We start from the raw sequence: 22,127 nt of genomic DNA, 5'->3' as shown, positions 1-22,127 counted from the left end.
TAAAAAAGCGTTAAGGGCGAGTAACTGCAAATAAGGTAAGGATTTCCATTGGAATCGTTATAATATGAAAGCATATCACAAAGCAGTTATAGTCAGTTTGCGTCCCTATAGTCAAGTATAATCTGATGACGTACTTTTAGTCAAGTAAAAAGTTAAAAAATAATTATGAAATGTGGCGGTTAAGGTACTTTAAAGGAAATTTAGCGAAGTAGTGTTGGTTAGACACTTTCAAGTTATGGAATCGCCGAAAATTGTGTTACTTAACGGCTCACAATATTTTCTTATCTCTATAACTATTAATGCTAGAGAAATGATTCTTAGACAGAAAGATAGAGAATTTTGAACTTTGTCACCCTACATTTAAAACTGAAAATTGACCATTTGAGGGTTAACGGCTTTTTAGTTAAAGGACGGCAGAATAGTACAGACGTCCTTTTATTGTTATTCATAACTAGCTGCTCCGCGCGGTTTTACCCCCGTGGCTCAACTCCTGTTGGTCGTAGCAAGATGATATTATAATTATAGCCTATAATAGCCTTCCTCGACAAATAAGCTATATTCTGACACCGAAAGAATTTTTCAAATCGGATCAGTAGCTCCCGAGATTAGCGCGTTCAAACAAACAAACTCTTCAGCTTTATAAAATTAGTATAGATAATGATAGAGAGCAAGATAATAATATACATTAATTAAGTCAAAATTGAGTTTAAAAATAGATAGTTTTCAAATTTGAAATTTTCGCCTCATCAAGCATTCATTCGACCGCATAATTAATCTGGCTCCACAAAAAATCTAACAAACACAAATTGTATATTCAACATCAAAAAATCCATATAAATGTGCCATACCAATGTATCAATCATATTTAATCAATAACAACTAACAAAGGATCTATTCCCTTGATAACAAATGCAGCAAACGTCACAACACACATGTATACAGCTAATACCTACACACACATGTCTGTTTTACATGTAACTATATATTTCATTGTACATTTCTATTCCAGTTTTAGTGTTAGCATGTTTTATATTTCTATTCTCCACTAATCAAAACCTATGCAGCTGTATTTTAATATCAAAAAAATTGGTACTAGAGTTTGATTGCTTTTCCAATCGGTTTCAAATACTAAGCGATGCTCTCCATTTGCGTTTTGTCCTTTACAAAGAGTACAATACTTGTTTATTTATTTTCTATGCCGTATAACGCATAAGGGGAAATGTTGGTACTAATTTTGTCAATATATTTGGACACTTATACTAAAACAATGAAAAATGTGGAATAACGAAGTGGTGTTTGATATACAATTCGGTTTATTTGTTCTAATACTTACAATTTACATGATTATACTATGTATTTCAGTTTGGTTTAGGAATGATTTCCTATTGTGTTTTATATTAACTGTATTCGTATATTAACTATAATAACATTGTAAATGTTTGTGTACTTCTGTTTGTCTTGTAGTTCGTGACGACTCTACCTCTAAATAGATGACAATGAATACAGAAATTTTTCTTTTTTTAATTTCTTAGTATCAAAATGTATGCGCAAAAGCAACCCTATAAGTAACCTTAACCAAAAATTAAATTTACTAATAAGAATGTAAAAAAAAACATCACGTTTTAGCTACCTAATTACTAACCAGAAAAAAGTGCGTATTAGAGCGAGTTAATTTAGTTTTTTTTTTCATTTAGTAACCCTCTGTAGATACTCTTTAGTCTTTAGTTATTTTATCGATACGATAGATGCCGCTATTATCATCATTAAGTTTTATTTCGGTTTATTGTTTGTCAAAAGATTCGTCGAATAGTCTGTTTAACCAGCGCGGCGATCTAGCTACAAGGCTGCTTGCCGAATTATATGAATTGTAACACTTGCCTTTCTGTTCAATATCATCGCGAAGCATTTAACGAATGGCCTCTACAGTAAGCGGACAAATTGCTTCTAAAACAACAAAAGCCGACCGGAAAAATTCACAATCGCACCGAATCATTAATCTCAGAAACAAATGGAAATCGGCCGACATCTGCTATACTGGGCCTCGAAAAAAATGGCCGCCATAGTCGACAGTTGTCACGTTATTCTCGACGGGATTAATTAGAAATGCGATTAAAAGCAAACAAAACAGGGAATGGTGAACTTAAATTAATGAAAAATTACCACCCTCCGCGAGCACTCGTCAACTCTTTTTTTTACGGGGTCGCTCCCGCGCATTAAGCGGCTTTAATTTGAATTCGAAATTAGAATTACGCGCGTTTTATAATTATACTTTTTTTCGGCCAGCGGCGGTTGATTTTTAATATAGGTTATGTATTGTTCTGATGGCTTTAGTTAACAGAACTCATTCTGTTGAAAATTACTCGTTTTAAAAACAAATACCCTGTTTATCGAAAGCCATAACTCATTATACTATAATTTCTGAATGAAAAGATTATTCTGGCATTGTAAAACCCGGTAAACAAACTTATCCTATTATGTACCTACTTTAAAGTTTCACTGAAGTATCAATAAAGCTCATTACTTGGAATACTAATGATAATTGTTCAGAAAGTATAACAAACCAAATTACGAAATGGGATGAATTGATGATAGTTAAAAAGGATCCTTTATTTAAAATTAAATTTCATATAAACCAGCCTTTGACAAATTGAATAAACCAAACAACAACATTTTAAAACTGTCAAACAATATCTTACTAACTTTTAAAAAAGCACACCTTCCAAATCAAACAGTACAATACAAAGCCATGAAAACGCACAAATAACACGAGAAGCCGTGAATAATAAAATGTAATAATGAGGCACGCGTAACAACGCGTCGCGATATAATTTTAGAACAATGATGTTCGTATAATAAGTGATCGGGAACACCCGCGGAAGGGCAATGATAAGTGCTTTTGTACGGCGAGTGCGCGACAAGGGCTCTCTACGTACGCGCCTCGAGGAATCTACGGGATTTTGTTTTTTTTTTCGTGTATAACAAACGTACAGGCCATTACGCAACTATAGGTGTTATAGGTATAAGTGAGCTTTGAATGAAACTAAGCATTGTTTCTTCTTCTTTCTGATAATTATAGATAACGACATTATAATAAATAGTAAATATGCGTGTCTATAAAATGTTAGAAATCAAAGAACGGTCAGGACAAAAAAATTGCTGTGCAAAAAATAACACTAAACCTATCTTCTGTAAAGCAAAAGGAATTGTTTAGTAGATCAAGTAAATTGAATCCCTAGAGATTATGAGCCGATAAGTATGTCAGGTTCTAGGTTCAAGAAGGTCGTAAATCTATACCTAAAAGTACCTTTATTCTATAGTTTCCTAAAATGTATAATTTACTAGCGGTCCGCCCCGCTTCGCCCGTGGTACATGTTTACGTTTTCTTTACATAAGAACCATCCTCGTACTTCAAGGAATATAATAAAAAAAGAATTATCGAAATCGGTTCAGCCGTTCTCGAGTTATGCGCTTACCAACACATTTTGCGATTCATTTTTATATATAAGAAAGATAATATTTGACATTTCATTCCGTAAAAGCTGGAAAGTTCATGATAATCAAGAACATAATAAAAGTATCACAAACAAGTATATTATGTATATAAATTAACTTTAAACAGCGAATGTTGGCGTAAACGATCTCATAATACGATAATAGCTTCAAAACAACCGCTGACAGGGCTCTTTGAACTGATGTATTAACAGTCTAAACAAAAGTTTATTGTGAACATCAAGGGAACAATTGCTAGGAAAGAGTCGCTACTGTGAAGTGCAATAATGCGTGATTTATCGTGAAATTACTGGATGCATTTTATTATTGTTTTAAAATAAATTGTCACTAGAAAATAGTCAGTTTTGATTGCAGAGAGATTATAATATTATTGCAACGATTCAATGTGGCGGTAAGACTTTATTACAACTATGTTAGTCATGGTAGAACCCTTTATTGACATTACACAAATGCTACTATTATTAGATGATTCCATAGATATAGTTAACTTTATTATTTCAGAAAGAATTCATACATTTATATACAATAAAATTTACAGGTGCAAAGTGCAGAATTTCTAGTAGTTCTACATGTCTGCCGGCTTTTATCATCTTCCTTATCCCCTAGTACCTTCCTTCTCTTTTTCACTTTCTCAAATTAAAATTTTCTGTTCAGTCACCAAAAATAAGAAAAGGACAACATCAAACGAAAGTAACATTATATCAAAAACGTTTTTGTAACAATTTGGTATTAACTAGAGTAAATTCACATTAGCTCTATGAGCTAACCATTAAAATTTCCCAAGCGCAACACTCCAAAATTGGAATTACAATGCTTCGATCTCCCCCGTACAGCCGTCAACCGTAAAACTAGCGTGATTAAAACACAAAATTAACCCCGCGTACATTTACAAATATCGGTCAATTAACGGCCGAGTGAGATAACAATTGAAATCGGTTTCGCTTTCACCGATGCCCGGTTAACGTGCGCTAAATATAATAATAGATCAGCGGATACATCAATGCTCCATGCTTTCGCACTGCCACTTTCAATTTTCCGAACGCAACCGCGCACAGATAAAATAATGTTTGTATACTCTGTGCCACCGCGGTACGATGCCGTGTATTGTGATATATATATATATATATATATATCATCGGATTTTTGGCGGGAATGTGATGATAGAACGTTTAAGTTCACATTTTATTGGTGCATTTGTTAAAATTTTACTTTCATTTGGAATATGCATAATATGTACTATTTGTATAAAAGTAATTTAGTTTAGCTAACAAAAGTGGAGACGTTAGGAATAGGTTGACACAAATATTATTTTGAAGAATAATAAAGCTCTGAAATAATTAAAGGTAAAAAAGGAAGTTAAATTACGAGTATTAAATTATTAATATTCTTGTATGTACCTACTAGGTGGCTGCACAATATTATGAGATTACAATAAATATATCCATAATTACCTATATTTTTAATGAATCGAAGAACCATTGTTCAAATGCAATTAATATCTTAAACAACAATAACGCAATTAAACTTTATAATGTAAAAAGATCGTGCTTCGGCGCTCCAAACTGAAGATTTAACGATTTCATACATCTGTACGAGCACAATCATAAAAATTGCCCATCCATAAAGGTTTATAATAATGCATTTATGGTAATGATTAGACGACTTTAAACTCTACTTAATATTATTTAAAGCTTATTTTCAAACGGATCCGCGATTCATTAGTAATACGAATAAGGGGTTGGCAAATCCAACTTCTATTGTTAATAGTCACGCGTCGCGTTATAATTATGTTTGTTATTATTAATGGTATAGAATAATTTGACTGAATAGATTCTTAAAAAACTAAAAGCTATAAAAATATATAATAGCGCTTTTATTTAGTCGCATAATAGTTAAAATAATCCCTTCTAATACCATTACCTCATGTGTTTGGGACATGAACCATAGTATGTTTGTAAAATAGTAATTAGGTTTATCCAATTACAGATAGAAAGAAATGGTATATAAGAAAAGTGTTAATGTAAAGTAAATCGTAAACAAAAAGTAAAATGCGATGTAAATTTCCAAATGTCAATCGAAGTCAGTTACAACTCCATAATATAATTCATAAAAAAGTGCGAACAGCGGACATCGTGTTATTTCGATTCAAATTATCTTTAATGCGCTGTTATTTTTGAGTTTTAATGCGCCCGCTATAAAAAGATAATCACAAAAATAATTGAAACGAAATAATAAAGAGAGTGGGGAGGGAGAGGGGGCGATTAATGACAGGGTGGTGGGATAGTCGCATTACGACCTAAATAATCATCATAATTACGCTTTTTAGCCCGGTTTCCCCTTTTTACCCTCTAAGTACTAGAGATTGTCTATTTGAGGCTGTTTTTTTCCAGCGGCTCGTAGCTATGGAATGACAGATTTACTTCTTTATGGCTGATAATAATTGTTGCAAGACAAGCGCAACTGCGAAAATTATAGCGAAAACTTTCTCTAATTACTGCTATTAAATAAGGGAGAGTTATTGGTTGTATTTCTATTTATTGCTTAATTAATAATGGAATATACTAGACACAACGTTTTACTTAAAATTATTTTGTATTTACGTAATTAAAAAGATATTCTAAGTACTATGTTTTGACCGTAGAGCACCTAATAAAACTTACTCGTAGTACATATTCGTCGCATAGTTTATTTATTCCCATACCGTTATTGTATGAAATGCTTTGTTGGGCATTAGCAAAAAAATCTTCAGATTTTCGCCATTACTGATATTACATTTTAATCCAAAAATCACATGTAGAGACACTTCTTATATAACATGTCTCTACCAAACCTATGTTAATCTTTTTAAACGTAAACATAATTATTATTTAACTTGTAATACGTATGCAAATTTCCACTCGATAAAATACTAAAGGCAAAACAAAAGGGCAGCGGCAAACGTACACAGTAGTCAGAGAGTAATAGAGTGCCTGTACCATGTTCTCGCGCGACCCTTCTAAAACTGAAATGAATTGAAAGTGCACGCTCCATTGCCTCATATATATGGAACGCGCTCTTGCAAACGTGAAGAATGTAGCAATGTATTGCATTTTGAAATGGAACACGTTTAGATTAGTTATCTTATTTATGGCCTGAATCTTAACGGAATAGGATTGTTTTAAAATAATATTGATGATTTCTTATAATCGCCACATCTTTTTTCAATTAATTCGCCTTTATGTGGTTTATAATTATTAAAATATTAATATACTAATTAATATGTAGGTAGGTTCATTATTCTATAAGTATATTTATTTATAAACTTTTCCAGCACAATTTTTTACTATAAAGTTCTTATGATAAAGGTTCAAGGCTTAAAGGTTTATGACCGAAACAAATAAACAAAGATGTTGCTAATGTAACGAATTTAAATGTATGTAGATTAAATGTAGATAAATGTATTCGATTTGCAAAGCGGAGTGCTTGAAGAATCGGTATATAATTAAAGATAATGAGACGCCATTCAGACGTCCGTCTGTGTCCTGTAACATGGAGCTACGAATTGGAGGGATCAGAGGTGGTAATATGTTACATTTATTCATTCAGTAATACACTATTTCCAAAAATGATTTTTATATGATTTGTGAAAAAAAAACATTTATATGAAGAATATTTACGTTAGTGAAAAGTCATTTAAATATTTTATTAACATAATTTTTTAATGGCTCTTCTATATTTATTTCATCTTTATTTCATCATTCATAACAATGAATAAAATAGTTTTATAAACTAAGGTTAAAACAATGTTATAAGCATCTTCATTGTTCAGGTAAAAAGATGCCTTCTCCATATTTTATCATCCAAACTCTTCACTAAGATAGAGGTCTTTAAATGAACGGGTTTAATTCGGTTTAATTTTATATCATCTCGCTCTGTTTTCGGTTTCTTTGAAATATGCATTTAATTTCTTATAATAAAATTTGAGTTTTCGATATTCTGAAGTTTAATGTTTTAAGTGCATGACCAAATTTAGACATACGTTTTAAGAACCTTTTTTAAATGTTATAAGGATCTCATTATACTGCTTAAGAAGTTTAAGTATATTAACAAATTAATAATCAGTATAAATATATAATTTATTTCCCTTATCGCTTACCTGTCGTTAATTAAAAACTTGTCAAAAATGCCTCTACTTTTTAACTTGACTTAATATCGTTATATATCATTATATTATGTCTCATACCCAACATTTTAATTTACATTGACGAGTATGTAATGTTGGTTCACATACCACATAGTGTCAAGCAAGCAATCTAGGTATATCAATCCACATAAGTAAACTCACCTACGTTGAATTTTTGTTCAACTAAATACGTTAACGTTCATACTCCTACGGGAATAAGGTTAAGTAGGAATATTACCAATTTTAAATTTTAATTAAATACTACACAGCAAGTTGTCTCCTCGTATATATTTTAGAGTGTTAATTTCGAGATGATAGTATTATGTTACTTATCGTTTAAATAAATATTTTTCAAATGTACCTTTCAACGTAACATCTACAAAGAAACGCGCAGGTAAGCGGTGTTTCAGTATTAAACAAAGAAGTTCGAAAGTCACCCTGCACTGGGCGATCATAAGCGACTGGTAAATCTGTTAAAACTTATTATAACAGAGCAAATAAATGGGCTATAAAAGCTCAGAATTTGTGGTAAGTTAAATTAAAATATAAGTATACATATGTAATGAACAATGCAGTTAGTTCGTATGCATTCCACTCGAAATCAAGTTGTAGCCCTTTGTAACAACAAATTGCTCGAGTGATACATAAATAAAAAGGTCACGTCACGATACAGTTGCGACTTAAATCTTTTCAGTATTAAACAACACTTCACCCTTCTTATTTTAAATATTCAACGAAATTACCAAAATGAATAAACGAAATAGCAAGTTATAATTAAAATAATTTACTTAATGGCCTCAGTCATTAGCGATTTTATTTCCAAATCGTCTGTTTTTTTCTACGAAATTACCACTGCTTTCACGAGTGGCAACATTTTTTCATTTGCTAGATTTTTATCTATCGTAATCATTCGTACTTTATTACATTTTTATTAAAGAATAAATGAAATAAAATTGAGCTCGCGCAATAATTTTAAGTGACTGAAACGTAAAATAAGCTAATTTTAATAAAACATAATTATGATAAAGCTTCAAAGTTATTTCTGAGGGCGAGATAGTTCATTAACCTGTGTAATGTCATGGTGTATGGTAAATGGTAGGCTTTTTGGGAAATTAGTGTTTATTTGGCTCAAGGGCTACTTCATCTTAATTTAAACACGATCTAATAAAGAGTTAACAATTTGTTATAATATCTCGCCGCCTATATTTTTGTTTTGTCTTGCTACAATTGGCCAAACCAAACTGATTCTAATCTTATGATTTTCAGGAGAGTGAGGCAAGTTTGGGCCAGAATTTCTTCGGAACCAACCTTGCAAAGATTCTGCAGAAGAGACACGCAGACATTTTAACAGGAATTTAGTGAACTTTCAATTAATGATGTTGGCGTTATAAAAGGTTTTAATTTAATTCATTTTTATTTCTAATTCAGATGAAAACTATGATAGCTAGTTAAACATATCAAACACATTAAATGCACCAGTATATTAGCGATCAAACTTCCAAACAGAACATATTAATAGCATATGGAATATAATATTATCTACACATGGAATATAATATTTATGAACTAATGAATAAATAATTACGCACTGTAACGGCATTTCGTTTTTAATATTAATAATGCGTGATGACGTCACGTGACCCTAATGTGCTATTAATAACATAATTAGGCCTGTTATCAAGTTATAAACACCTTAATTACATATTAATTAAGGGCATACCGTTGGCTATCGCTTCGTATTATGGTTTTATATTTCAGTTTGATTTCAGTGACACGCTTTGGACAGTTATTGTTCGATAAACAACGCTTTAATGTTGTATTGTTAAAATTCTAATGCTATTTTTATGGCATCATGGGCTTGATTAGTTGTTATCATAGCTATAAATATCTATGATACACTATATTTATTTTAGAGCCTCACTATCTAATTTGAGGATCTATGGTTATTTAAAAATGGGATTGAAATGAAAGGCAAATTTATAAGAAACTAGTGGTCCGCCCCGGCTTCGCCCGTGGTATATATTTTGCAATAAAAGATAGCCTATGTCCTTTCTCGGGTATCAAAATACCTCCATACCAAATTTCATGCAAATTGGTTCAGTAGTTTAGGCGTGATTGAGTAACAGACAGACAGACAGAGTTACTTTCGCATTTATAATATTAGTATGGACTAGCTGCTGGTCTCCGCTGTTTTACATGAGGGTTGATACACTAACAACAACTTGAATTGCCTTATATTTTAGAGATTAATTTTGGAAAAAAAGGATGTTTGACTCTGGTTCAAGTTGCATTGCCTATTTGATGATTTTTCGGAAAGTGTATCCATACCTATAAATAGGTATCCTTCCTCCGTAAGCGTATGATTTCAGTGGAATTTTGGAAAATTATATTGTGTAAGTATAGTATAATATATAATATAATAGTATAATAACCCCATTATTTATTTGCCTAGTCAATTTGAGGCACATTGCAGACGTTTATTATATTGTTTGTACTTATTAGTTTTTGATGATAAACGTAATCATTGTATTTCTGTGTGACGTAATCAATATTACCAATTAATTAATTTTCAACATTTTTGTCATACACATCGTTGCATAATAATTCGTATCTACATACTGTAAAACATTTCACAGAAGGTAACCGCTAATGACGACTTATATTAAAAATATTTATTACATGGAAAATCACAATTTATTCGATCTTGCGGTCTCTTAATTAGTATTTAAGTATTGATAAAGATATAATTTGCTTTATTACATTATAATGCTGGCCATAAAATACTTAATACAAGTACGTTATTACAAAGTTATTGTCGTAAAAATATAATATTAAAAGTCATAAGACTTAATATATCCTGTTGATAATTAAGCTCTTAGTAGACACGTTCAAGATTTTTTTTTAATTCAATTATTTAATTGATATTGAAGGAAAAACTAATGAGAACGAATGTTGTTTTAACTGACTTCATAACAATTTTAAAATATTTTTTCGCATTTTCATTTTTAATGTAAATTTGATAGATTATCATTAAGAGTATATTCGAGGACTTCTTCAAAAAATAAACTCCCTTATGTAAATAATATAGGCATGCATTATGTTAAAGAACTGTAGATACATTTGTAGAATTTGATCATTAAAAAACACTATACAAATTAAACTCTATTATGACTAACTTATTCAAACATGTTTACTTTGTTATTTTCATTTTTATTCATCGCATTTTATTATTTACCCAATAATAATTATTTAAACTATCGCGACCATTACAATTTAATGTATGCTTATAATTATAATAATAACGTAATTAAATGATATCAATTATCATTAAGTACCACAAGGTAAGTACAATACCTGTGAATAACCCAACTAATCCTAGTTGTTCAAATAATAATTATCAATAACGAGTTACTTGTAATAAATATTATAATCTAAAAGACATACCTGTAATACGTGAACACGTCGTTCTTGCATTTATTATTGTTTATTGGCTTTATTTTTATATAATTCCTCATAGAAATTTAAGCCGTATCTCCTTGTCAGATAGGCTAAAATAGCTTGTAGTCACCGTATTCAAGTTCAGATAGATGTATTAACAGCCTATTATAATACTTAAGCAGTACCGGTGTATGGCGTACAATAATTATTATGTCGAGGTATAAATTATTAGTCATAATAACAAACTCAACATCTGTGAATTTTATCTTAAGTACTATCGGGTATCATCTTTACGACGCGTAAACGAGGCCCTTTAAACTATTAATTTTGTACGTGTTTGTTTGTCCGTGAAAGAGGTAGCTATAAAAGTAACGGTTATGGCTTTTTTATAAAAACAATTAATTATATAACGTAGGCGTTGCACAAGCGGTTACATGCGTGCAGTCGATGTTAGATTTGTTTATGTTTTGACTTCTAATTTGAATGAATGAATGAATGAAAAATACTTTATTGTACACCTTAAAGAATGCGGAGAAGGCGGCCTTCGCTGGCAGCGATTTCTACCAGGCAACCCAGAAAAGACGAGGAAAATTCGCTTTTGTAAGATCGTATGAAACCTTACCCTCAAACTACTATAACACTCTAACTTATTAAATTGTTTTAAAATCAATTAGAACAAAAATATGATAGAAATATTAGTTATTATTCCACCTAAAAGCTTTACAAATAATATTTGCTCTTAAACGATTTTTTTATGTATCTAAATTGTTAATAAAACGCACAAATTGATTCCTATCATAAAATTAAATTAGAAACCGATCATAACTTCTGAGAACTAAGCGGAGTTATGAGACATAATCCTTTATGTGTAGTGTTTTTACATGTAGGTACGCATTAATGTGAGAGGCGCCCATAGCGCGATCGCAAACAGGCGATTAGACCGACTCCAAGAATCACTCATAAATTCAACCCTAAAACAACCGCTCTGTTTAGTTTGGAAGCTCTCATCCCAGTAATTATACAATAATTCATACTTTAATAAATACTAATAAATCGTCCCTCGCGCCGAAGCATTATCCATTATTACAATGTAATTACAGCCGATAAATTACCAAATAATACATCAATCAGATGTGTTATAATTTTGTTGTTTCTTTACGTATATTTTTATCGGGCGGCGGGCAATTTTATTAAAATTATAATGCGGCGGCACCGCTCAAATTGGGGTAGCTTCGGGCTAAGTTCGAATTTAATTATATATGTAATGTTTAATGATATATTCTTATAATAAGCTACCTGATTCACGGTGGGCATAAATCAAATATTTCATTAAATTTCGAAGCGTTTACAACCCTTCATTTCGGTGTTATTACGTAGCCATGGGATTCGTTGGCGAACTCTCTGATACACGTTCTACATTTTAGAATAGCATTATTTTTGTGACTTTGATGAATGGTATCGATTCGCCGGGTGCATAATTATCTTTTTGCGAACTTTTCCCTGTTTAATAACGTGTTTTTGGAATTAATCGAGAAATTAAAGTGTTTAGCTGATGTTTAAATTAAGACAGGCTAATTATGCTTCATGCATGCTTTTTATTTTACAACATGTTGCAAAAAATTGGTTATGTAAAAAAACTCGAAACTGTTTATTTTTTCTTGGACTTCATTTTGCGCTTGTTAATATTTTGTGTTTGCTAAGTATGGTCACCATTATAACGGAATTTTGTATTATATAAGTCAAAACTGTTCTACACCTCACATTATAAGTAAAAATAACGTTTAATATGTATAGATAACATTATTCATGAATTATTGACACAAATTGGTTTAACACACAAAATTATATTCATTATGACGCAACAAAAACATATTAATCGAATATCTAGAATATCTTAAGGTCTAGGTAAAAAAATTGTAGTCTCTTAGCATTGTACAAATACATAGCGCGCATGCTCTACAAAAAAGCCGGTCAAGTGCGAGTCGGAACGTCAAGGGTTCCGTACAAGCGGTTCGAGTTACAAGCTTAACTTTGCCGTTGGAAAACTTTTGTGCCCTGTATATTGGTGTAGATTGTGGTTAGTTCACCAACTGCAAAAAAAAAACGTTTCAGATTTTCCATATTCTGTGGTACATTGTTTTTATACTCGTGTGCTACATAATATTGCTTTATTTAATAATATCAGTGCAAGGGAAGTAGGTGTAATAAGTATTTGATATCTTAGCGAGTGTTAAATACGTAATTTAACTGTATGTACTTAGATGTTTTTTGAAACGTCACAATGTGTGCGTAAAAAATCGTTCATACCTACTCTACATTCTAATTGCATTTTTTATTTACATAGTAAGGAACCCAAAAAAGTGGTTTTAATACCACAAAAACCATAATGAATGGTTTAAAATGTTAAGCTCTATTATGCACTTAATTATTGCTAATGACGTCAATCAAAATGATTAGCGAAAAACATAAAGTAAGAATTCAGAAGAAAACCACACTACAGTCATAATATTCTATATTATGTAGTATTGTATTTGAAGATATGGGACTCCAAATACGTGTAAATTTTTGAAAAATTATGCCTATTTTGCCTCGGGTTCACCTCACCCTAATTGTGAGGGTGCCAAGTGTTCTGCGAAATAATTAAAAGAATGTGAATATGACATCTCGGCTCGTGTTAATTGCTTTGTTAAATAAATGTAGTTTTTGTTGACGTGTTGTTTGAAACTTGCCGACTCTAGATTAGGTTGCCGTATCGTATGTACATAATACATATATATATATATATATATATATATATATATATATATATAAAATCTATTAGATTGTAGATTTAATATACGTTGAATAATCAATAGGCTATATATCATGTTTTAACAATGTAACCGCATGATGAGATTGCTGGATTTTTAATTTCACTGTAAACATAAAAATAATGGTATCAATTTTTCAATTATCATTAACCTAACCTACATCCAACAAGGACGTATCGTTATATATACGACTAGCTTCCGCCCACGACTTTGTACGTGCATCTTTACCCCGTTCCCGCAAGAATTTCGGGAAATCCTTTCTTAGGGGACGCCTACGTTATGACATCTACCTGCATGCCAAATTTCAGCCCGATACGTCCGACACGGTTTGGGCTGTGCGTTGATAGATCACTATATCAGTCACCTTTGGGTTTTATATATATATAGACTAGCTGCGCTCCGCGGTTTCACCCGCGTGGCTCCCCTCCTGTTGGTCTTAGCGTAATGATAATATTATATAGCCATAAGGCCATCGAGGAAGGCTATAAAGCCTTCCTCGATGTATGGGCTATATCTAACACCGAAATAATTTTTCAAATGGGACTTTTAGTTCCTGAGATAAGCGCGTTCGAGCAAATGACAGCTTCATAATATTAGTATAAATTTTGCATATTTATAAATTGAATTTGGTTCTCATGAATGGGCAGCTGCGTCTTTTTAAATGAAGAAGAAGTGTGAAGATACATTAATCTCTATAGCATAAATAAATAAATAAAAAACACTTTATTGCACACACAAAACAAAACAATATCAAACAAAAATAATACACAAACAATGGAGCGGTACAAATAGGCGGCATTATCGCTAATAAGCGATATTTTCCAGGCAACCTTAGGATATAGGAAAAGTATGAAGAAAAATGAATAATTAGATAGTAGAAGGAGAATAGCGAAGCATTATAAAAGGTGCAAATAAAAGTAGCATACTAGTAGGTATGCGGAATATATTGGCAGAGGCAAAAGCTTTATTCCATCTTTCATTCATAACCTAAACACATTACACAATCCAATCGTATTTTGTGTGTTTTACTAACCATCATGTCCATATAAGTACGCAATAAAACATCCAAAGTACTTTGTATGCAAAGTAATGGTTACCAACTGTTAAACTTCAAAATAATTCCAAACTAATTAACTAATTTAAAAGATTAACAATTTAAGTATCCAACTACGGGTTTAATGAGCCCCCATGACATTTAGATTCAAGGACCTTCCCATGTTTTGATTCGGAATAATCTAATGATCCGGAAACCTGTACTTGTGTTAATAAAATAATTTAACTAACAATTTGAAAGAATTAAGCAATCATTACAAGTATTCATATCCTTTTATTTGGGAAGTAATGGCGGCGCTTGCGCAATGTTCTTTTTGCTTCGGCCCTTTTTGATATGAGAAAGTTATTTATCCACTTTATTAACAAAATGTATTGCGATAGATTGAATAATATGTTCATGAATCATCATTATTATTTCAATTTAAAACTCGGATCTTTTGTAATACAAGAATTACATAATAAATAACACAAATTACTCAGTGATAACTATTGTAATTCATTGGGGCGTAAATAACGATGCTACCTTACTTACCTATGTTTGTATAGATATTTTTATTATTTAAAGATACGTTTTACTCAGTAGATAGAAATTTAATTGTATATTATAACAGTAATATGTATAAGATAAATTAATATTTCTTCAACTCAAATTGGTCTTCAAAATAAAGCGCTCTTGTACTTTCTATGAATCTATGCTGTCTTTACCATGCTGCAAGCAATTGAAAGGAAATTCTTTCTCGATGAATCCTGCACTCAACACTGCACTAAACATTCAAGATAAAACAAACTTGCTGTAAATACCTGCCCTTGATGCTAATTCCTATATTCCTAAAACCCATATTTTTTTTACATAATCACCTCTAAATAAAATAAGTCGATATAGTTCCTTAATAATATATAACTTTTAATTCTCTTCAACGTCAACTGAAGGTAAGTTTGACAAAACTATCAACTTGTTGCAGTTCACTGTTTGCTTTAAATTTAATATTTAAATTTTAAAATTTGATGTTCAACCCTTTACAACTTTACATTTCATTTTATTAAATTGTATTCTATCGATACTCAAAATTCTTTTAGTATATAAAGGATGGGAAAAGGAAAATGCATTATCGTATAAATCGATAATTTATAGGTATAAATACTCTAGCTGTTTCTAACGGTGAAAGAATTTTTAAAATCGGTCCAGTAGTTTATGAACCTATTCATTACAATCAAACAAACAAAGTTTTCCTCTTTATAATATTAGTGTAGACAACATAGTTAAAACTCAAAAAAATTACATTTACAACGTTAAATTTAAAAGACTGTCATTGCAAAATGTAATTTATTAGTAAATAATGAAGAAATAATTTATTATTTTTGCATAGTAGCATGAAAAAAATGTTTTTTTTTATAAGCTCTGAACTTTGAATAAACTTGTTGAACATTCAAACATTAAGAATGTATTTTATACAAGATTTTCCTCAATATTTGTCACTAGAGTTAGTTAACTCTAGTAGTTACTAGTGGTCAAAATTCGACCCTCATTCTAACGGCTCTCACCCGCGTTCCACTGCACGCATCGCGATGAAACATACATTCGACAAATCTGCATTGTAATACAATCACAACGATGTATGTACCATCGCGATACGTTAAGGGAACACTCTAAAATTCGTACCAGCCATTGAACATTGACATAAAGCAACTAGACTCACAATAATGCTTAAAATTGTCCAAAGCAAAACTTATGCATGTATTAGGTAGAGTTTTCTTATGAGCGATGCAAATAGACTTTGAAAATGAATACGACGAAATGAGGTGTTAATTTCTATGAATGTTACCTACAGAGCATTTACATCAAACAAGCAAATCTAACCCCACTATGTCATTTTTTTAAATGTAGGTGTAGAACATTATTTCGTTGTTCTTAGTGCGTTCGAAAAGAATGCAATGTTCTAATACTGAACAACACTGATTACGAGTTAGGTATCGTTTACACTAAAATATCACGACAGAATGCTCTTGCTCTAGCTCTATGTTCGTTTGATGTAAACGCACCGTTATAAACAACGATCGGACATTTTCGAAGAACTTTATAATCGACTAGCTGTGCTCCGCGGTTTTACCCGCAGTGCTCCGCTCCTGTTGATCTTAGTGAGGTGATATATAGCCTATAGCCTTCCCCGATAAATGGGCTAACTAACAATGAAATAATTTTTCAAACGGACCAGTAGTTTCCAAGATTAGCGCGTTCAAACAAACAAACAAACTCTTCAGCTTTATAATATTATAGTATAGAAGATTGTGAGTCTAGTTGTTCATAGTATTTATATGGAATGTTCTGGAATACTCGTGATACTATCAGAGTGGTTACTTACCGGAGCCACTGGCAAATAGGAAGTCCCTTTGGAGGGAAGACGTTTTCAAATAAGGGTAAAACAGCTTGCTGCCGTCCCAGGACCGGATCTCGCGACTGTTGAAGATTAAAAAGAAATTTAATAAGTTGTTTGAAATTATTTAAAATAGCTTTATACTATTTGCTGTACAAATTTATTTACTTTGTAAGTGTAGAGATTATGTGACTCTAACAGAAAATCGGAGTTTCTAATAGTTATTACTGTACTAAGAACAGCCAATATGTTGTTGTTAAATTTAATGTTTGATTTTTTATACATACTTACTTGAAATATTAGACTTAGTATATGAAAACGCTTTGTGTGAAAATAAATATTACCGTTAATTAATTGCATTGAAAAAAATTTAATCAGCTCTATAATTTTGTATTTAAAGTATTACATTTATTCCTTAGGTTCTTCTTTTTGACCAACTACTGGTAACTATGGCAATCAACTAATGGCATCAGTACTGTTCTACAAATATCTATGTTAATTGATACTATCATTTAGAAATGAATAAATACTGCAAATTATATACAGATTCATTGCAAATCCCAATCTAACGCGTGAACTTTGATATCGCTTTTCCTTTGATTCTTAAACTAAGTAAATGTAAAATTGATCTAATACCATACTATTGTCTCATTGCATTTAAGAACGCAGAATATTCCAACGAAAAATGTATGCTGCTTTTCTGTAAGAATTCAATTTCTTCGATCAACAGATCTTTCTCGTTGTCTGTAGAGATAGTTTGTAAATATATTTCACGTCTTATATTTAGGTTAACCGGTGGGAATTTCATATAAAATACACAGTACCGATTATGACCGAGGCCTATGTCCAGCAGTGGACAAATGTAGGCTGATAATGATGATAATGATGACACAGGTTATAATAAAATCAGAGAATGATCGGTCTTGTGCTGATAAATATTCACTACTACATTAATTCAATTCTGTTTTAGAGAAAGAAGCTAAAATGTTAATTTTGTGAAGAACTTTTTGTAATAAGAAAAACTGAGTAGTCGCTTATATAATTGTTATTAGAGGGAAAAACAATCGGTAGAGTTATTCATTGATCACAAAAAGTGTATTTTGTACAAATTTCTGACACTAATGATTTCTCTAAAATTGTCACTTAGATCTAATTTCGTCATAAAAAAAAATATCATAAATTCCCATAGAAGCTTTTTCAGTTGTTGCCATTTATTACTAAGTACTTAGGTGTGATATTATCAAAGCTTCTGCTCTATGCCGACTCAAGGAAATTTTTAAAATCAATTCTTTATATGATGATGATGGTGTTAAAAATATAATAATTTTATGATGCATATCGAATTTATCATAAACTATGCATATAAAGCGCATTAGTTTTTCAATTTTGCTATATTTAATTACATGGAAGTGACATTGAATGTTATTTATTATGCATTTATTAATGCAACCAACAATATAAAGAAGCTAAAGAACGCTAAAGTTAATTCATTGGCAGTCTATAAAACTACAAACAAAGACAAAAGAAACATAAATTTTTTAATTAAAAAAAAAGAAATATCGCGATGAATGATTTGCGCGCCAATTCGCGCATTTCAAAAGTGAATACGGAAATGGCAAATCTTAGTACAGCTCGTTTAGAAAGGATAGAGTTGAGTGCGGCGCGGGGAGGTGCGGGGTGAAGGGGAAGGGGACAAGGAGCGCGCGGGACCTGCGCGATTTTTCACTCAAGACCACGTGTAAACCACGTGCGTGCCAAACTTTTCGGTGAAGTTTTTCTCGCCGCTTTTCGCGCGCTCTTTCGTAAACTTAGTAACGTGGGGATTCATTGAAAGCGTTGCAATGAACTTCAGATAATCCGCTTGCGTTTTAATTTGTTATAATAGTAGTGGTATTATTTTTTTTGTGTTATACCAGTTCTTGATAATTATGATTAGCTATTGTAGAGAGATTTAGGTGGTGAACGAATAACTAAGAATTGATAGAAAAACTTTAGTGTGATGTAATACAGCGTAACTGATTACATATTATAAAAACGTAATTTTGTCTTAACACGGAAACGTCTAACGTATTATTAAAGCAGCAATTATTAAATTAATCGATGTTCCAAAATTTTAAAACTTATGGATATTTAAATTTCAAAAACATCGATTAGTTCCATATTTCGATGTGATCATTAATATTGATTGATATGATCCGTGTCTGATGATCATAAAATGTATCGTCTGATTTCACTTGGGAGAATTCCCTTGTTCTTGAAAAATCTGTGATTAGTGTAGAGTATTGTAATTTAATATCATCGCAACAGTGTTTCACAATCAACATATCAACTAAACCGTGTCTAGAAAATTCTTAATTGAACTAATGAGAAGTAATTACAATTTTTATTGCGGCCATAATGATTACGATGCCTTAAAATAATAAAAGCAATTAGATATTGATGGGCGTAGCTGTACCGTTACGTTTGTCTCTTTTGCTCTTACGTTTTTATGGAATGTTGGTGAGGGATGGGAAATGGTCTGATTAAATGTAATTGTTCGGTTATAAAACTCGATGTCAGAGACGGTGTTCTGTTTGTCGTAAAATGTCGAGATGTTAGCATTTCTATTCTTACCTCTAGGGGTGATTTTATTTGACTTACAGTAATTAATGGGACAACTTTTATTGAATACAATATTATATTACATTCTTTTCTGTTTGGAGTTTATTTTTAAAGTGAAAGAAGTTTTGTTAGAAGTTTTAAATATTAAAGATTTAGTAAAATATGACATTAATTCGTTAAGATTTTAAGTATTCTTAAAGCCTTTATTGAGTCATATTTATGTCTTGATTTTTGAGCAATAAATTAAAACTGGACAATTGAAACGTGATTCATAGTTGGACACAAATGAATCATGTGTTGATTGAGTTCAATGAATTATATTATGAATGAGATGCGATGATGATAAGGAAGACATTATTGTTGTTACGATATATTTTATAAAATATTTATGATAAATAAAACACTAATAAAAAAACTAGTTATTTGACTGAATTTTCCACCGGAAATTTGCTTTTTTCTCTCTGTATTAAAGCTTAAATTTATCATATTATTATGAGATAGAATTTCTACATTATGATAATTAATATCACTAGTCTTCTCTTAATTTAATTGTATGTTAAATTAGAATAACAAATTAAAACGTTTTTTGTTAACGGTTTTTTTAGTAAAAATGTAGAGCATTTAATGTTTCGATTTTGTTGAAATAATAATTTTTTGGTTTGATTTATTCGTTTATTTTTATAATCAATTGATAGTTCCAGAGTAAGAGCCAAGAGTAATGAATATTAATTTGTTTTATATTTTTTCTATGATGTAGAGTTATACCTATAAGTAGTTCTTAATATTCGTAATACAAAATTGATATCTATTAATTTACTATCTAAATTAAAGTAGAATTTTATACGATTAAAGCCTCAATAATTAAAAAGGAACTAATATATAACTACTGAAAAAATATTGTGTCATAGAAAAGCAATCTCATACAATATCATCACCAGAAACTCATTACAATTTTGTTACAATTCTCATTACTGCCTCTCGCGATAAGCATAGTTTTCATATAAAAAAAAATAATATATGTACAAAAAATACCTACGGAAAAATGTTATACACGTATCCGAACCAATCAGCTGTTCGAACGCTCGCCCCGCCCAATCTGAACTTTTCCAACGCGTCGCGAAAAATTTGAACTTTTTACGTCCCCAACTTTTATTTTCGTAAACTTAATATAAAACTATCATATGTTTTTAATTTACAATAACGTGATCGTTCGTCAATGCGTTATAATGTTGTTCGCATTTGGATTTTTAATGTGAACGTTTTTTGCGCTCGTAATAAAGGTCGCGGTAATTTAAAATAGCGATTTTAGTTTATGAGATGTAGGTATATTAAATTTATGTTAATTTTTTTGGAAATATTGTATTTGTTTTGTTCAATTTTTTTGTTTGTTATATTTTGTAATCTTTGCATTATTAAATAGATAGAGTTGAAATATAATCATTTGGAATTTATTTATTATACTTATAATAATAAAGTTACTAAATTTTTATGAAACGAAAAAAAATTGCATAAAAATAACAATTCATAAAAAAGTAGTTCACAATAGGTACTATTGCAATATGATACTTACAATATCCAAGCTATAAAATATCGGAAGTACAAGATTTGTTTTCGTAGCAGTGACGCTGTTAATTAGCCGGCGTTCGCTGATTCATCACTTAATAACGTCTCAACGGCCAGTTCAGCCAAATAATTAGCACAGATCGAACAAAATCCACCTTCAGTACAATATAATACAGTAACACATTTAGAAAAGTTTGATTTTCGAACGCGCACAAAGTTCGTTTGCAGCTGTCAAAAACGCGCGAAATATTTTTTTCAGTGGCTGTCAAACGAGGCACAGACTAACACAAATGCGGCCGTCCACGTCAGTGCGCTGACGTTCACTAGTCGCGCCTCGGCGTAAGTCGAGGAGAAGAAGGCAGCGGTCTCGGCCAACCCGCCTTTCGTTCGTCTCTTTCTCGCGTGGCGATACCCGCCCGCACCATTTTTACGGTTTAACCAACTCAATTCAATTCAACTCAACTCAATTGTCGTGGCGCGAATGCCTTCGCACTGGACGCTAGAGGGAGACATATAGTGTTTACTTTCTTTCAGACGCGACTACTTTCTACTGTTGACAAAATATTTATTATACGTTGCATTTTAATCTTGAATATATGACACGAGACTATGTGGTCA

The 22,127-nt window shown here is 31.3% G+C and overlaps 1 protein-coding gene across 5 annotated transcripts in view; it reads right to left on the bottom strand.

The window, feature by feature from the left end:
- Positions 1 to 21,828, bottom strand: part of LOC123696120 (POU domain, class 6, transcription factor 2) — a 113,303-nt gene extending 91,475 nt beyond the window's left edge. For all 5 annotated transcript variants that reach the window (XM_045642143.1, XM_045642147.1, XM_045642145.1 and 2 more), the window contains exons 1-2: positions 21,517 to 21,828; positions 17,334 to 17,428 (exon numbers count right to left, since the gene is read on the bottom strand). The gene's annotated coding sequence lies outside the window, so the exon portion shown is untranslated. The remainder of the gene's footprint in view (positions 1 to 17,333; positions 17,429 to 21,516) is intronic.
- Between the last annotated feature and the right edge of the window lie 299 nt (positions 21,829 to 22,127).

This window comes from Colias croceus, chromosome 12 (assembly GCF_905220415.1).
Source record: "Colias croceus chromosome 12, ilColCroc2.1".
Lineage (NCBI taxonomy): Eukaryota > Metazoa > Arthropoda > Insecta > Lepidoptera > Pieridae > Colias > Colias croceus.
Note: the sequence above shows the minus strand (reverse complement) of the source record. Positions and strands in the feature narration are given on the sequence as shown.